Source organism: Neophocaena asiaeorientalis, unplaced genomic scaffold (genome assembly GCF_003031525.2).
Source record: "Neophocaena asiaeorientalis asiaeorientalis breed wild unplaced genomic scaffold, Neophocaena_asiaeorientalis_V1.1 scaffold147, whole genome shotgun sequence".
Lineage (NCBI taxonomy): Eukaryota > Metazoa > Chordata > Mammalia > Artiodactyla > Phocoenidae > Neophocaena > Neophocaena asiaeorientalis.
In genome coordinates this window covers 5,677,766-5,694,981 of record NW_020173758.1, presented here as the reverse complement: position 1 = coordinate 5,694,981, position 17,216 = coordinate 5,677,766, and the positions used below count along the sequence as shown (strand labels likewise).

Genomic DNA, 17,216 nt, shown 5'->3' with positions numbered 1-17,216 from the left:
TTTTTTTTTTTTGCAGTACATGGGCCTCTCACTATTGTGGCCTCTATCCCGTTGTGGAGCACAGGCTCTGGACGTGCAGGCTCAGCGGCCAGGGCTCACGGGCCTAGCCGCTCCGCGGCTTGTGGGATCTTCCCGGACTGGGGCACGAACCCATGTCCCCTGCATCGGCAGGCAGACTCTCAACCACTGCGCCACCTGGGAAGCCCTGATTGTGTCCTTTGATGCACAGGAGTTTTAATTTTCATGAGGTCCAATTTGTCTATTTTTTGCTTTTATTGTCTGTTCCTTTTGTGTCATATCCAAGAAATCCCTGCCAAATCCAATATCATGAACTTTATGCCCATGTTTTCTTCTAAGAGTTTTGTAGTTCTATAGTTTATAGTTATATAAACTATAGTTGTAGTTTATATATATATATTTATATGTACATTTATAGTTATATAATTTTACATTTAAGTCTTTGATCCAATTTGAATTAATGTTTGTATGTAGTATTAGTTAAGAGTCTAACTTCATTCTTTTGGATATGGGTATATAGTGTTCCCAGCATCACTTGTTGGAAAGACTGTCCTTTCCCCACTGAATGGTCTTATCACCCTTCTCAAAAAATATTTGACCAGGGCTTCCCTGGTGGCGCGGTGGTTGAGAGTCCGCCTGCCGATGCAGGGGACGCGGGTTCGTGCCCCGGTCTGGGAAGATCCCACGTGCTGTGGAGTGGCTGGGCCCGTGAGCCATGGCCGCAGGGCCTGCGCGTCCGGAGCCTGTGCTCCGCAACGGGAGAGGCCGCAGCAGTGAGAGGCCCGCATACTGCAAAAAAAAAAAAAACAAAAAACAAAGAAACATTTGACCATATATATGAAGATCTATTTCTGGGCTCCCTATTCTATTCCATGGATCTTTATTCCATTACCATACTATTTTGATTACTGTAGCTTTGTAGTAGGTTTTGAAGTCAGGAAGTGTGAGTCCTCCAATTTTGTTCTTTTTCAAGTTTTTGGCTATTTGGGGTTCCTTGACATTCCATATGAATTTTATGATAGATTTTTATATTTATGCAAAAAAAAAGTCATTGGGTTTTGATAAAGATTGCATTATATCTGTGTATCACTTTGGGTGGTACTGACATTTAACAATAGTAAGCTTTCCAATCCATGAACATAGGTTATTTTTCTGTTTATTTATGTCTTTAATTTCTTTTAGCAATATTTTGTAGTTTTCATTGCACAATTCTGTTATCTCCTTGGTTAAGTTAATTCCTAATTATTTATTCTTTTTGATAGTATTGCAAATGGAGTTGTTTTTGTAATTTTCTTTTCAGATGTTCATTGTTAGTGTATAGAAATGCAACTTATTTTTTTGTGTTGACTTTTATCCTGCTACTTTGCTGAATTTGTTTATTAGTTGTAATTGCTTTTTTGTGTGTGTACATGGAATCTTTAGGGTTTTCGACTATAAGATCATAACATCTGTGAACAGAGATAATTTTACTTCTTCCTTTTCTGTTTGGATACCGTTTACTTATTTATTTGTTTAACCTACCTAATTGCTTTGGCTAGGACTAGTACTATGTTGAATAAAAGTGATGAAAGTGGGCATCTTTGCCTTGCTTTTGATTTTAGAGGAAAAGCTTTCAGTCTTTCACCACTGAGTATGATTTTGCTGTGGTTTTTTCATACATGGCTTTTATTTGTTGAGGCAGTTTTCTTCTATTCCTAGTTTGTTGAATTTTTAAATAAAAGGATGTTGACTTTTGTCAAATGCTTTTTTCCTGCACCAATTGAGGTGATTCTTTATTTCTTTTTAAGAATATGCATTTCCTTTTCCCTTTTGAAATGTCATAGGAAAGGCCACGGGGCTTGAATTTGCTGTTTCTCATGACACTATAATAAGTCCATGGCTAGCATGGTGCTAACAATGCTGCATTTACTGTCTTTTCAAAAGTAGTATTCTTATTATTAATTAATTATTATTATTAATTTTGGTTAAGTTTAAATTTTTTCTCAGTTATGAATTAGAGTCGATTGGACAGCTGATTTCATGGTGGAAAGCCACAGCCCAGCTCAAATGGTGGAAAACAAACAAACTTCTCAAAACAAAGCTTTCAAAATGGAAGAATGCATAAAATATCCTGACAATAACAGTCTTAGATCTGTCTCACCCAGAGAGTGAGTTCTTGAGGGGAGAGTATATCTTTTCCCCTTATCCCCAGTTACCTGGAACTGGAGATTGTTGTATAGTAAACACTTAATAAAACATCTTGGAGGGTATCAAAGAACAACGGTGTTCCCCTTGCCCTTTATTCCGTCTCCTTTCCCGAAGAGCGATTGCATCAGACTCAGTAACTTTCATAGTGTTAATTTATTGTGAAGTATAAATATGAAAGTATCCAAGTTCTGCAAATAGTGCAAAAGTGAGCAATTGTGCATTTTAATTTGACTTAGTATTGTTGAATTGAAATATTTAGATTTTGGTATTAAGAGAGGAATGTACTTTTTTTATTTAACCATGTCACTATTGATTATTTTCTTATTCCAAAGCTGTATAGGCTCATGCATTATTTAATTCTCAAAACTTAAGTTGATAGGCTGTCTGAGGGTAGATGTACAAACTGTAATATAAAGCCAGAATTGGAAAATAGAGGTACTTTGACTAACTTTTCAAAGTAGGCTTTATGTTATGAAAAGCACCACAGTACACTGTGTAAAAATAAAATTAGATGAAGTATAATCTATGAGTGATACCTGCTTTATAGACTCTCAATTTGATGACCAACATAACCTAATTTAGCAGAACACTTGACCCAAGTATTTCACTGATGATCAAATAAATTCTGATGAAAGGTCAATGGTATAACTACAAAGGCCAATCTATTTTAATTGCCTAAGGTTTAAAAAAAGCCCTCTTCTCAATTTACAGTGACTGTGGGAGTCATTTTACTGCTTACACAGTGATAAAGGGCTTGTATATCATGAATGTAACATAGTGGATAATCAGCAAAACTTTAAGACTAAATTAATCAGCACTTTGGAAAGTTTATTCCATGAACATAGGTAACATGTCCTGTCAAGGCAAATGATTGCTTCTTCGATTATAGAAAAATACTAATAAGTTTTCACTTTTTTTAAAATGTTTTACTGGAAAGAATTTAGTTAGAGATTCAAACATAGTAAAATTTACTTTTTAAAAAAAATTGGGAATCACTGTGTTGTACACCAGGAACTAATATAGCGTTGTAAGTCAATTATACTTTGAAAACAAACAAAAAAACAAGCAAGCAAACTCAGGAAAAGAGACTGGATTTGTGGTTACCAGAGGCAGTGGGGGGCAGGGGAGGGTGTTGGGGGAAGGATGAAAGTTGTTAAGAGAGTAAATCCTAAGAGATCTCATCACAGGGAAAAACATTTTTTTTCTTTTGCATCTATATAGAATGATGTATGTTCACTAAGCTTACTGTGGTAATCATTTCATGATGCATGAAAGTCAAATCATTATGATGTACAACTTTTAAACTTATACAGTGCTTTATGTTAATTATATCTCGTTGAAACTGGAAGGAAAAATGGATAGCAAAGTATACCTGCTTTAGGTCTGAAAATAAATAAATACATAGAGTAATTGATATTTAAAAATAAATAAATGAAATATAACTCTTCTTTTAAAAAGAAAAAAGTGAGGCTTAAATTTGATAATAATGGTATTTTTGAAGTACAAATATATGAAATATATACTAAGTTCAGAACAGATTCAATATTTAGCCTTTGAACTGATAAATCATATCATATTCATTTAACATATTCTCTAGGTCCCATCTTGACTTTTCTTTCTCTCCTTCCCAAGGCTTATTGACTTTTTTTTTATATTTTAAAATAACAATTTAAAAAGTAATGAAAATTTAAGGTGCTTTCTGATTCCTTCATGTTATATCTTAATAGTAACATTAAAATCAAGATGTCAAACAACATTCTTGTGTTAATTCTGGACTGTTAGGAGTCAAGGTGGCACAAAAGGAAGGACACTAGAGTGCACATTAGATAGGATGATTAAAAACTTTGCTGAGTCACTAACTAGTTGTTTGGACAAGTCACTCTTAGAGCCTTAATTTTTGTGTCAATACAATGATCTCTAAGCTAGAATGCATAAATAGGGGACATGTGCATTAGGAATAGAATCCACAGTGAGGAACTATCCATACTTCAGAAATTAGAGCAATTTCTCTAAACATAATTGGATGATATTGCGTTTCAGGAAGACTGGGAGGAATCTTGGACAGCCTAACTCATGAGATAGCTGTTTTCTGAGCAGTAAATTGAGGAAGCCCAAGCATGCCTCACTGACATGCCCTCACTCAACAAGGTAAGGAGGTGTGGGATGGTGATGGGGAGGAGAGTCTCTGGGGATGTTGAGACTTCCAACATGTCTCTCTCCCACATAGAATTTACAGGCATCCTGAGGGATCTAGGTGGGACCCATAAATATAGGAGAGAGTTCTGATCCTTGGACCATTTTTGGCATTGCGCTTTCTGCTACATAATACTCCTGTTAGGAGCTCGTCATCCACTGTGGATCAGGCAGGGTTACAGGTAAGCTTAAGAATGGTCTTTACAGCTGTCCTCTTCCCTAATTGGACGCTCAGTTCCAGGGACTCTCACTACCACTGTAAGCTTTAACACTTAGTGTCCAGCCTCCTAGGTATCTTGTATCCATCTCTTCATTTGAGATACTATGAGCTTGGACCAAAATGGAATTTCTCAGCAACACTGAGAAATATTTAGTGAAATAATATGATTTTTTTGTATGAATACTTTGGAATCAATTTATACTTTGTATATATTTTTTCCAAATTTTCTATATTGGAAAATGAATATTAAACTATAGGAATAATTCATATAGTCAGATATTCATATGGTCAGATTTACCATGAGTTGCATCATCTCTGGGTTGACAAAGTTCTTTGATACTTTATTTAGTATTATATTTGTTGGGAACCTACTCAGTGCAAGACAATCTAATTGCCTTTTGATATCTTATAATTATCTAACTGGTTTATAATATCAAAAATAGAAAAAATAGAAATTATGGAAGTACAGAATTTGCTTTCCTACAAAGAATAAGTGAACCACAGGATACTGTGACATCTACAAGTTCAGTAGTTATGTTTTATTAGTCAGTACCTAGAGGAGTACTTAAAGCCATGTAAGTTGGTTGCATTTTATTTGGCAGCATAACCACAGATCAAGTTGTCCCTTTAGTCCTTTGGGTTCAAGAGGCAGATTAAAAAATATTTAATTAACTTATTTATTTGGCTGCACCGGGTCTTAGTTGAGGCATGTGGGATCTAGTTCCCTGACCAGGGATTGAACCTGGGCCCCCTGCATTGGGAGTGTGGAGTCTTAGCCACTGGACCACCAGGGAAATCCCAGCAGAATGTGATGTTAACTGTCACTTATTAATCCAGACTTGGAAAAATTGCTTTTAAAAGTCATTTATTCATCTGCTAAATTAAACTTGCAATATCAGTGATAATATTTGATACTTATACAGTACTTTACAGATTTTCAAAGTATTGCAACATTCATGATTTCATTTAATCTTCACAACAATTTTGCAAAGAAGACAAGATAGTAACTAACTCCATGTTATAGATAAGAAAAATGGTGTCTTGAAATGTAAAGTGACTTGTGTAATATAGTCTGGCTAGTCAGTGGTAGAAGGGAACTAATTTCTAAGTTTTTTGATTTCTAGGTGCAGTCACAAGGTATTATGGACTACATACAGACAGAGGGAACATATTAGAGCACACTGCTATTTTTTTTGTAGAATAAAACAGTACAATTTCAGAGATGCCATGAATCCTGTCCAGGATGGCATAAATAGGCAAAGATTCAATCTGACTGGGTAAGCTATGGTAAAAATAGCCTTAATTATAATACTTTTAGTCAAATGTCAGGATCTTTGTTCTTGGGGGTAGAGTTGGACCACAGACAGATCTACAGTGAAGAAGTGGGGAAGGGTCACAAGGACTTAAGCATAATATCAGGGCCCCCAGAAGCCATATTGTCTAGGATTTTTTGCCAGGTTCCAGTCTTAGCTGCAGAATTAGAACACAAGTCAGGACTGGCATAGCTGCTCAGATCTAAAAGATTGGAGAAACATAGTGAGAATTGGGCATGATGTTTGGGCAGGAGACTGCTGCTATTTAATAGGCTGGGGGATGTCACCCCAGAAGTGAAACAGAAGGAAAATAGGCTAATTGTAGATGTTTTGACATATTCCAGGTATTCTCATTAGCAGGACGCAATCTGCTGGTCAGATGTCTTTAGTCCTCTCTGCTGGACAGAGCTCAAGTGGGCAGGGGCAAGAAACAGTGCTCTTTGGCACCTGAACACATGGTTCAACTTATAAAGCATGTGCTTTACCTGACAGTTAAGTGAGATGCTCTGCTCACATAAGTCCACAGATTTACACCTGTGAAGTTTCCATGTAAAATGGGTGCTATTGTCTTTTATAATAAGTCCCATGTGTATTTTCATAGAATGTTGACAGGTGAGCATATATTGCTTTATCAGTGCTTCTGGGATTATCTGAAAAATAGCACAGGTATTCTCATGACAGGTTTATGTTAATAAGTTTGGTTAGCATAAGACTTCCCTGGTGGCACAGTGGTTGAGAATCCGCCTGCCAGTGCAGGGGACACAGGTTCAATCCCTGGTCCGAGAAGATCCCACATGCCGCAGAGCAACTAAGCCTGTGTGCCACAACTACTGAGCCTGTGCTCTAGAGCCCGAGAGCCCACAACTACTGAAGCCTGCACACATAGACCCCATGCTCTGCAATAAGAGAAGCCACCGCAATGAGAAGCCCGCACACCCCAACGAAGAGTAGCTCCCGCTCACCGCAACTAGAGAAAGCCTGTGCACAGCAATGAAGACACATCACAACCAAAAAATAAATAAATTAAAAAAAAAGTTTGGTTAGCATAAAGCAAAAATTAATTCAATGACTCACATGTAAAGTTAATAAACTCTTCTTTCTCCATGTCACTAATTTCCTAGTCTTGTGAAGGTCTGTACATTTCTATGGCTGAACAAATATGTGGAAAGTTTCTATTTGGGTTCCCAGGATGCTACATTAAGTTGGTGTCATCAGTGTGATGCTTTGCTATTCAAAGTGTGATCCAAGGACAAGGCAGCATTGGTATCTCTTGGGAGCTTGTTAGAAAAGCAGAATCTCAAGTCTAATGCTAGGCCTACTAAATCAGAGTGCATTTTATCAAGATCTCCAGGTGATTTGTAAGCACATTCAAGTTTAAGAAGCACTAGTTATACCTTTGTGGCTCAAGGTCATGCCTTCCTAAACCTCTATTTTTAGGCACGCTCTACTTCCTACTCTTCTGGAATCTGTAGGCTATCAGCTAGCCAATTCATTTGGTTGTTTCTTAAATTCTAAACCTGTGACATTGTGTGCCCTATGCTGTCTCTTCCTTGTTTTGTCAGAGAAGGGACTTTTTCTTTTGCATTCTCCATATTTTTCACCTCTTTTCACTTGATGATTTTTGTTTTTGGAGACAAACCATCACTTCTAGCTTCCAGGGGACATATTCTCTCTCTGATCAACTTGAAGACTTTTTCCCACGGCATCTCTCTCAATAACATTGAGGTAATGAGGTTCTGTTTACTGCCAAATTCAATCATAAATGTGAGTTGCCACTAATATCAATATTGCATATTTTTAAGTAGCTTTAGAGTAAAATAAAATAAAATAAAACCACAAAAAGGACTACTTGGTAGCTTTCTCTGCTGTGTTCAACTTTTTGTTTTGTTTAACTTTTCATATTACAGAAATCTTGGACCTCAGAAATTTCATGTCTCTTGGCAGTAGCTATACTTTCTGTGTCTTAGTGATAAACATTCTGTTATTTTATTCTAGAACTCTAAACCAATTAAAGAAAATCTTTATTGGACATTTTCTGTTCTCTGTTTTCTTAGCTTTTTTTTTTTTTTTCCCTATCTTTGTTATAAAAGGAAAAACCCCTCATGGAATATGTTGCCATTATGAAATTTAGGTATTTATATGTATATTATTTTTGTGTCTGTATCATAAATCACATTTAGAGATATTCTCTGTAAGTTACACTTAAACATTTTTAGTTGATAAGTGCCAACAACATTATGGTTTGTTTCATAAGACCTCTCTTCACTTTGAAACCATATCCTCTGTTTCTTCCTTTTCTTTAAAAACCACACAGGATGTTGAAGAAATAAAGTGAGAGAAGTCTGCTGAAATATATTTACAACAAGCTATTGTAAATGTCATTTGTTGAATAATGTATAAAAGTTCATGGCACAAGGGGCAGGATTGTCTGAAAGTGACCCTGAGAGTTCACTCTTGGTTACCGAAGCACTGGGCTACCTGGAACCAGGAATCACCCTTCAACCAGTGCGAGAAGCCACACTTGAACTCAGCTTCCTATTAGACTGATGGCATTATTTTACCCTCCTGCAGGAACTACAGCTTTCTATGATCTCCGCTGTCCTCAGGTGCTGGGCAGCTCGCTTTCACAGTTACTCCCTTTAAATATATTGCATGCAATCCAGACTGCCTAACATTTATGTTGTGTGCTTATCTCCTCTGATTAAGGTTGCTATCATGCTTGCCCTGTAAGAAAGGAGAGCAACAGTGAGGTGGGGGATCTGCCCTAGAATACTGGACCAAGTGTCCATCAGATGACCGGGGGCCCTGCGTACTTCCTCATGGGAAAAATGGGAAAATCAAAGGACCTGTGACTTTTCTTGTTGCTGACTCCTTGAGTTTCCTCGATAAAGCATATTCTTTAATATGATATTGTAAAATTCACCCAGAGCTCTGGTGAACCTCAGGGGACCCATCTTGTACAGCACATTTATTGATGATAATCAAGGCTTTGTTCTGCATACCCTGCTTTGGGGGAGTTCATATCTCAGTTTGTATATTTGTAGCATAGATTGAAGTCACTGCCATATTCCCATTTTGCCTTGGATAAAATGTCCTCCTATTGATGACTGTTAACTTATGCATTTTCTTCTCATCCATATGTCTCCCTTATTCATATCTGTCTTTGTCCAGCAAGATTCCATGATGTAGTGTTCAATAATACTGTTGCTAATAGCTTAAACTTCCCCTTCTGTCTTCTTTGTGGCATCTGCCAAAGACTGCAACCATAGATAGACCAACTGTCTGCTTTCTCTGCATCTGTGCCTGAGGAGCCAAGCACTGCTGGAGAGAGTTACACAATAGGGCCTACTGATATTACAAAAAAGTAATTAAAGCAACTTCAAACTGTACAGCAATCCTGTAAGGATTCTCAGCCAAGCTCTCTCCCACTTTCCATAATGATTATTTCAAGCTTCTTCAAACCTTCTTCCTCTCATCACCCATGATTCTCAGAATATGATATTGATTTTTATTTTATAGAGAAAATAGAAGCCCTTAAATGAGAACTGCATCACCTGTCCCATTATCTGTCCATACTATTCTAGTTTCCTTCGGTTACAGTATGGGTGTAATTATTTTTGCTGAGGCTAACCCCTCCTCTGGTACTTTTATTTTACTCCCTCCCACCTTCTAAGGTACCTGAAATTATGGATTATCTTTTGTCTGAATATTCAAACTCTCTTCAATTGGAACTTTTAAAAACAGGATCAAGTATCTCCCAATTACGAGAAAGAGAGGAAAGGAAAGAGAGAGAGAAATTTTCTCTAGATTTCTTCGTTCCCTTCTAGTTACTACCCTATTTCCTCTGTTCAAATTTTTGAAAAACGGTTTCTATTTCTTTCCACCTAGCCATTTCTAAGCCTTTTCCAATCTAACTTCTGCCTACATTGCTCTGTCTCAGGATTTCTTAACCTTGGCACTATTGGCATTTTAGGCCAATGTTTTATATTTGCAACACTGTCCTGCACATTTTAGGATGTTTAGCAGCATCCCTGGTCTTTATTCACTAGATACCTGTAGCAGCTCTCTCCCTGCAGCTGTGACAACCAAAAATGTTTTCAGACATTACCAAATGACCCCTGCAAAGCAAAATTGCCTCTGATTTAGAATTGTTGCCCTATTCCCATGGCTCCTCTTAGGTTACCAATGACTTTCATGATGCTAAATCTCATTTCTTATCTGACTTGGTAGCTCAGTAGTATCTGAAATTGTTAACATCTCCTGCCTTGTAACATTTTTCTCTTGCCTCTATTGACAACACTCTTTCGATTTTCCTTTTACCCCTCAGATTGTTCTTTTTTCTTCCTTCCTTCCTGTTTTCCTTCCTTCTTTCCTTCCTTTCTCTCTTTCACTCTTTCTTTCCTTCTCTCTCCCTCTCTCCTCTCCCCCAAACCCTTTCTTTTTCTCTTTCTTTAAATCTTTTGAGCTCATCCTCTGCCAATTGACAATTAAATGTTGGCACTCTCTTCTACTCTGCTCTTTTTCTGGGGACTCTCATCCCCATGCAGAGCTTTAATATTCACCTTTATACTTGTGCGTCAAGCTTTGATGAACTAGCTTCAATATGGTGAACAGGTCAACCCTCCCACCACCAGCAACAACAAAAAGCTGGATACAGTAGTTTATCCATAGCTTGTGAGTCTTTACGTGACAGCCTTCTCTTGTAGAGGAAACAAAAAATCTGCTTCTAGCTCTACCTTTTGAAGAAGAAAACTAGCTCTTAATCAGAATAACATAGACAAAGATGAGTGGAAAAAAAAAAAAAGATGAGTGAAATTCTTTAAATTGGCCTAGATGGGCCTAAATGATCTGCCTCCACCCTTACCTCTCATAGCTCTCTACCCTCCCCAATCTCATCCTCCATCATCATCCCTCCTGTGTTCCTGCTTGAGGCAACTAGCTGTGGTTCAGTCCTTTGTTCATGCTCTACCACAGGGCTATTTTATTTGTTGCCCTGTCTGCCAGGAAGACTCCTCCCACCCATCTCTGCAACTTAACCTATTCTTCCAATCTCAACTCAAGCAGCCTTCCTCAGGGAACCTTCCTTGTTCTTCCTGACCAGCTCCCACTCCCTGTTATGGAGGCCTTTAATGGCCTTTGTATATCTCTTTCTTACTGCATAGTACAGTAGCAGTTTTGCATTTACTTGTGTGATTAGTGAGGTGAGTACAGTTGAGCAAGGGTTTTCAAACCAAGACTGCTTGGCTTGGAATCTTGGGTCTTAAATTCTTGGTGCCTCAGTTTCCTTATCTTGAACATGGGGATACTAATAGAACCTATATTAAGGGTTGTTGTGAGTCTTAAATGATTTAGTGTATATACAATGCTTAAAACAGGGCCTGGAACATAGTAAGCACTATGTAAATATCAGTTGTAATTTAAAAAATTTAATTATAATCTGTCTCTTCCACTTTTTTTTCCCCCCCATTTTGTGAAAGTTTATTTGCAGGATAAATTCCTAAAAGTCAAATTACTCATAGAATTAGACACACATATTATCACAGTTGTCACACCTACCAAAAAGTTATTCCAGTTTCTAATCCCATTAATGGTTATGTAGAAATGTCAATTTCTCTTATAATTTTATTTATTTTTAAGGAATTTAAGAAAGATTAGCGTAACCTTCTTTTTATAAACATCTTTATTGGAGTATAATTGCTTTACAATGGTGTGTTAGTTTCTGCTTTATAACAAAGTGAATCAGCTATACATATACATATATCACCATATCTCCTCCCTCTTGTGTCTCCCTCCCACCCTCCCTATCCCACCCCTCTAGGTGGTTGCAAATCTACTTTTTTGCTCATTATTTTCCCTCAGTGCCAACACAGTTCATGACACATCAGGCATGCAGTAACTGTCAGAGTAATGTATAAATTAAAGGGTTTGGGGAAAAGAAATGCCATATAAATACAAAGCACATTTGTATAGATGAAAAAGTAGAGATTCTGCATTGTGTTTTTAAAAATAATTCTACTATAGTCATTCACTGTTTTTACTTGCACAACCTATGCTAGAAAGGAAATAGGTGCTTTTTTAATTCTAGGAGAATTCAAACAATTTTTATGCTGGGTGAATTCATTCTAACACAATTAGTGAAATCAGAGCCTTTGAGTTAAAAATATTACTCAAATATTTTATATTTGAAGAACATATTCAAATTCCTATATTAAATACATAAGTAGACATAATTTTTCATAACAAACCTTGAAAACAAATATCTTAGTCTCAGAGGTTAAGGATTATGTAACAAAGAATCATTTTAGTTTTTAAAATATCGCATAAGATCTTGTAAACAAACTTTTAAGGACTCAAGTTTTTGATGACAAGATACCAAATAAATATAAATCTGACAAGTAAACCTGGTTCTGCAAGCATGCATGTGAGATTATTTATTTGGTATGGAGGTTGCTGGGTTCTTTGAATCATTATTAATTATTAGACATTAATAACTGAGAAAAACCATGCCACATGAGCAATGATAATTCAATGGAAAAAATCTAAACCCAAGAAGAGATATTGATAAAGTAGTATGTTGTCATTTGTGTTAGTCAGCTCAGGCTATCATGACAAAATACCACAGACTGGGTGGCTTAAACAACAGAAATGTATTTCTCACAGTTCTGGAGGCTGGGAAGTCTAAGATCAGGGTGCCGACTGATTTTATTCCTGGTGAGAGCTCTTTCCTTTGTTTGCAGACAGCTGTCTTCTCACTGTGCCTTCACATGGTGGAGAGAGAGAGCTCTGGGGTTTCTTCCTCATAAGGGTACCAGCCCTGTCAGATTAGGGCCCTACCCTTATGATCTCATTTAACCTTTATCACTTCGTCACAGGCTCTGTCTCTAAATAGTCACATTGGCGTTTGGGGCTTCAACATTTGAATTTTTGAGAAAACACAAACATTCAGTCCATAACATCATTCAAAAGAAGGAGAGAATATTTTTATTGGGGTGAATATGCCAAAAACTTTCAGAAGAGGCTTTTAAGATTGACTTTAAAGGGTTTGAACTTGCAGAGTGCGAAGGGAAATTATACCATTATCTCAATATTATATGTGGAAAGCAGAAGGGATGTAGGATTTGTGTAAGGCTAGTGAGGATTTCAGTTTGATTGTTTTTCTAGTATGTGAGGAGAAAATGAGTGAATTCAGGTCATTGAGAAATTTGAATGATGAGTTATGAAGTTTGTACTTTTTTTTTTTTTTTTTCAGCTGCCATGGCTCACGGGCCCAGCCGCTCCGCGGCATGTGGGATCTTCCCGGACCAGGGCACAAACCCATGTCCCCTGCATCAGCAGGCGGACTCTCAACCACTGCGCCACCAGGGAAGCTCCTGAATTAATAATTAATATAATGGGATAAATGCTAGAATAAGATTCAATTCACCAGAAACATATAACAATATTAAACTTGTGTATACCTAATAAAACATACTCAATATTTACAAAGCAAAAGTGGATAGAACTACAGGGAGAAACTGATAACTCTACAATTACAATAGACTATTTCAACATATATCACAAAATTAATGATAGATTAAGCAGATAAAATATTAGAAAAGATACAGAAGGTTTGAATAATGGGAGTAACAGTATCGATGTTGGCTTGAATCAGAGAACAGTATAGCCTTGGAGAATAATATATCCAGCAACCAGAGAATATATATTAATGCTGTTTCTCCTTTTCCCTTGCCCAAATTCTCTTTTACAGTTACCATTTCCCAACTTTTCAGAAGAAATACCTCTTATCCACCCAAATCATCTATGATGCATCAACCTGGGGTGCAAAATCTTCAGAGGAAAAATCAACATATTGGTATTGGAGAAACCTCTTATAATCATAAACCTTTCATAGACCATTGCCTTTTCCTGCCTAATATGAATGTCTAGTAAGTGTGAGGCACGGCATTAGTAAAGGGGTAGTTTGACCCTTTTGGGGATGTTCCAGATTCAATAGCGTGGGACAGCTGGTGCAATGACAATTCTTGTTTTTGTTGTTTGACTAACTTACCTCTTTCATATTCTCACTATTAGCAAATAATGAGTTACTCTTGAGGGAGTCATATCAGAGCAGCACTCTCACGCGGTAGGTGAGAAAGGGGGTCAAGGAGACCTGGCAGAGCTGTCCCCAGGGCTGTGGCCCCCATGCCAGAGCTTTAGCCTGGCCAGTCAAAGGGCTAGAGTCTCTAAGGGCTTGCCCTGGCAAGAAGCACCTCCTGAGAAAGAAACTGGGAGGAAATTGTGGATGTGGCTTAACCAGTAACTTCCACTAACAATGAAGCAGAAAGTAGCTTTTCTAAACTATCAGTAATAAAATGTACCAACTATGTTGAGGAAAAATCTCCATTATCTTTTTCCCATAGAAAATGGTATAAAAAGGCATTGCCATTTGAAGAGATGATTAAAAGTATTGAGCCAGAAAGTGTAGAAAAATTGTTATAGAGATATTAATTAATATTGTTATTGATATTGTTATACTTTTCTAGGTTATATGATGTTTGTGGAATTTATCATCCTTTAAAATGCATACTTTGTCATGATTTTATTCTCATGTTACGTAAGTATTTACTTTTCCACCTAATTTTTAAAATTTATAATGTTGTCCTCTTTTTTTAAAGAGGTCTGCGCCTCATGTTATATAGGCTTCAGGCTAACAAAACCTGAATCCATCCCTGGACCTGATACTTTTTCTATTTCTCTTCCTCTTTGTCTTTCTGTTTTTCTCATGATTCCTTTCCATGCTTTTAAAAAAGTAGGACATATACTAATATATAAGGAATGTAGAACAAAATTTAAAAAAAAAGTCACCTATGATATAGTACCCTAAACTTCAGAAAACCAGCTTTATTAAATCAAGTTCTCCCTCTCTGAGGTTAATATATTGTTCTAATTATCAGATGCAAAATATATCCTTAATATATTTAAAATTTTACTAACAAAACTTTCATTCTCATCTAATTATGTATAAAAATAAGATTTTTTAGTGCTATAAATATAAATGAAAAACAGGAATAGCTAAATCCTGACTCATTCTAGTAATAAGGTAATATTAACCCAAGGGCAAATAAACTTTTAAACATATTAAAAAACATTAGATGGTCAACTTAAAAAATTCGTGAAGGATACATTGTTTTTCAAATTTCTTTTACGTGTACACAGGAAAAAACATTTGGAGACAACTGATCTAGACAAATAAATATGGAAGGCTATAGAAATCAATCATGCAACTCCTTTAAGGGAGCTGCCATCTATTTTTAACTGCCCAGTTGGCATATTTCAGCAGACAGCTGCATCAAATGGATGGAGGCTGCCTGAGGGTGTGAAGAACATTGCATTGGCTCACTTATTTTCAGTTGTGAAATCTTCTTTACAAACCCTAGTATTTAAAAAAAGTAATTGAGGCTAATGTTTTTATAATTTGGGGTGGAAATAGCTCCCATTAGTGATATAGAACAGAACATGAGGCTCTACAGGCCTATACTGGCAGCAGTTCTGGTCCGTTTCCCTCAAGGCCCTCCTTTTATTTGTCCAGAAATCCTTGTGTACTTATTATCAGTACTTAGGAGCAAGTGAGAGTGAGGTTGGTATTGATCCAGACCACCTTGATGCTGTCTTGTTGACATCTGCCCTGGAGGTACCTGTCTTCAATTCAGAAGTTTTCCCTGCGTAACTGGGGCTAAATCCCTTGCTTTAGGGCTGCCTAGGACCTGGAGCACCAGCAGTAGCTGATTTATGAGGATAGGCAATCTCACTTCCCTCATGCTATTCTTATAGAAAAGGAGTCTATTCAAACTGACCATGACTCCAGAATCATTGTTCTTTTCATTTCTTCCCCCAACCATTTTCCCAAGGGTTGAATCTATCAAATCTATCCAGGAGAGCATTAAGACAGTTAATTGAAAAGATCGTTAAGCCTGCAAGAAGCAGGAGAGGGGCATTTATTTCTCAGTTGGATGCTTGCTGAGTCACAGAACACATAGGTCTCCCCTGGAGCTGTCATGGAAGTATGGTGATGAAATTATTAGGAGAACTTGACTTGTACCCTCTGGAATTTGGGGCAAACATGAATATAGAGACTGGTGCCTATTTCTAGTCTAGAGATTTCTGAGGGAGTCTCTCTGGAATATCCCAGACTTATGGGGCTTGAGGAGACTGTGGCAGAATATACATAAAGAAGGAGACAATCCCTTATCACATCCATTTGAAGAGGACCCGGAAATTCTTGAGTCTTCTCAGAAAGAAGCATTAGACAAAAAGGAAAACATGGGTTGCCATATAGGAAGATAAATTTGCTCTTCTGTACCTTGCTGGCTTATAATTACCTAGAATTTCCTGGCATCTACTGCCACCTTGTGGGTATTTACATTTATTGAATTCAAATGAGTATTTTCCCATAAAGGCTTGTCCTAAGCCAAAATACAAAGAATTTTAAGTGTGTTTTGTGCTCTTCACCTCAGATTGTCTCCTAAGTCCCCTCTAGGTTCCCTGTGCTTTCAAACTCACAATGAGGTTCCATCATTAAATACTCTTCTCTTTTGTAGCACTGTGTTAAAGCAGTACTAAAGTCATGCTGCTGATACGTCAATGACTTTGAGTTTTTGATAAGTCAGTTTGAGGCAGAGAAACTCTAAAATGGTCCCCAATTATCTGTTTCCTGGTATTGATGCCCTGTGTAACCATTTTACCTTTACTGTGGGTGGGATCTGTGTCTAGCTTCTAACCAACAGACTATGGCAGAGGTGATGGGGTGTCACTTCCATACTTACGTTACATAGCACTAAAACTTCCATGTTGCTAGGAGACTCCCCTGACTGCCTTCTGGGCTTGCGTGCATGAAGCAAGCATCCACGTATGGGAGGCCCAGTGAAAAGGAACTGAGGGCAGCTACTGGCTGTCAGCAGGCAAGAAACTGAGGTCCCCAGCCCAACAGGACATAGATCATTGAATCCTGCTAACAAGCATGTGAAATTGGGAGCAGATCCCTCTTCAGTTGAGCTTTCAGATGAGATGCCAGAAACCTTGATTGCAGCATCATGAGAGACCCTGAAACAGAGGACCTGGTTAAACTATGCCCAGGTTCTGTGAGATGATACATGTGTGTTGTTTTTAGCCACTAAATGTGTGCTAATTTGTTATATGACAATAGATAATGAGTACACAGTTCTTTGGTTTTGCTTACATTACTCCCCCCTTCACAGGACTGCAATATAAGTCCTTGGAGATTGTTCTTGGCAGTAAATATAATTGAA

The 17,216-nt window shown here is 37.4% G+C and overlaps 1 long non-coding RNA gene across 1 annotated transcript in view; it reads left to right on the top strand.

The window, feature by feature from the left end:
- Positions 1-14,524, top strand: part of LOC112403642 (uncharacterized) — a 23,209-nt gene extending 8,685 nt beyond the window's left edge. Inside the window, exons 2-4 of the long non-coding RNA XR_003003952.1 lie at positions 4,246-4,353; positions 13,679-13,783; positions 14,454-14,524. This is a non-coding gene — a long non-coding RNA (uncharacterized LOC112403642). The remainder of the gene's footprint in view (positions 1-4,245; positions 4,354-13,678; positions 13,784-14,453) is intronic.
- Positions 14,525-17,216: the final 2,692 nt, after the last annotated feature.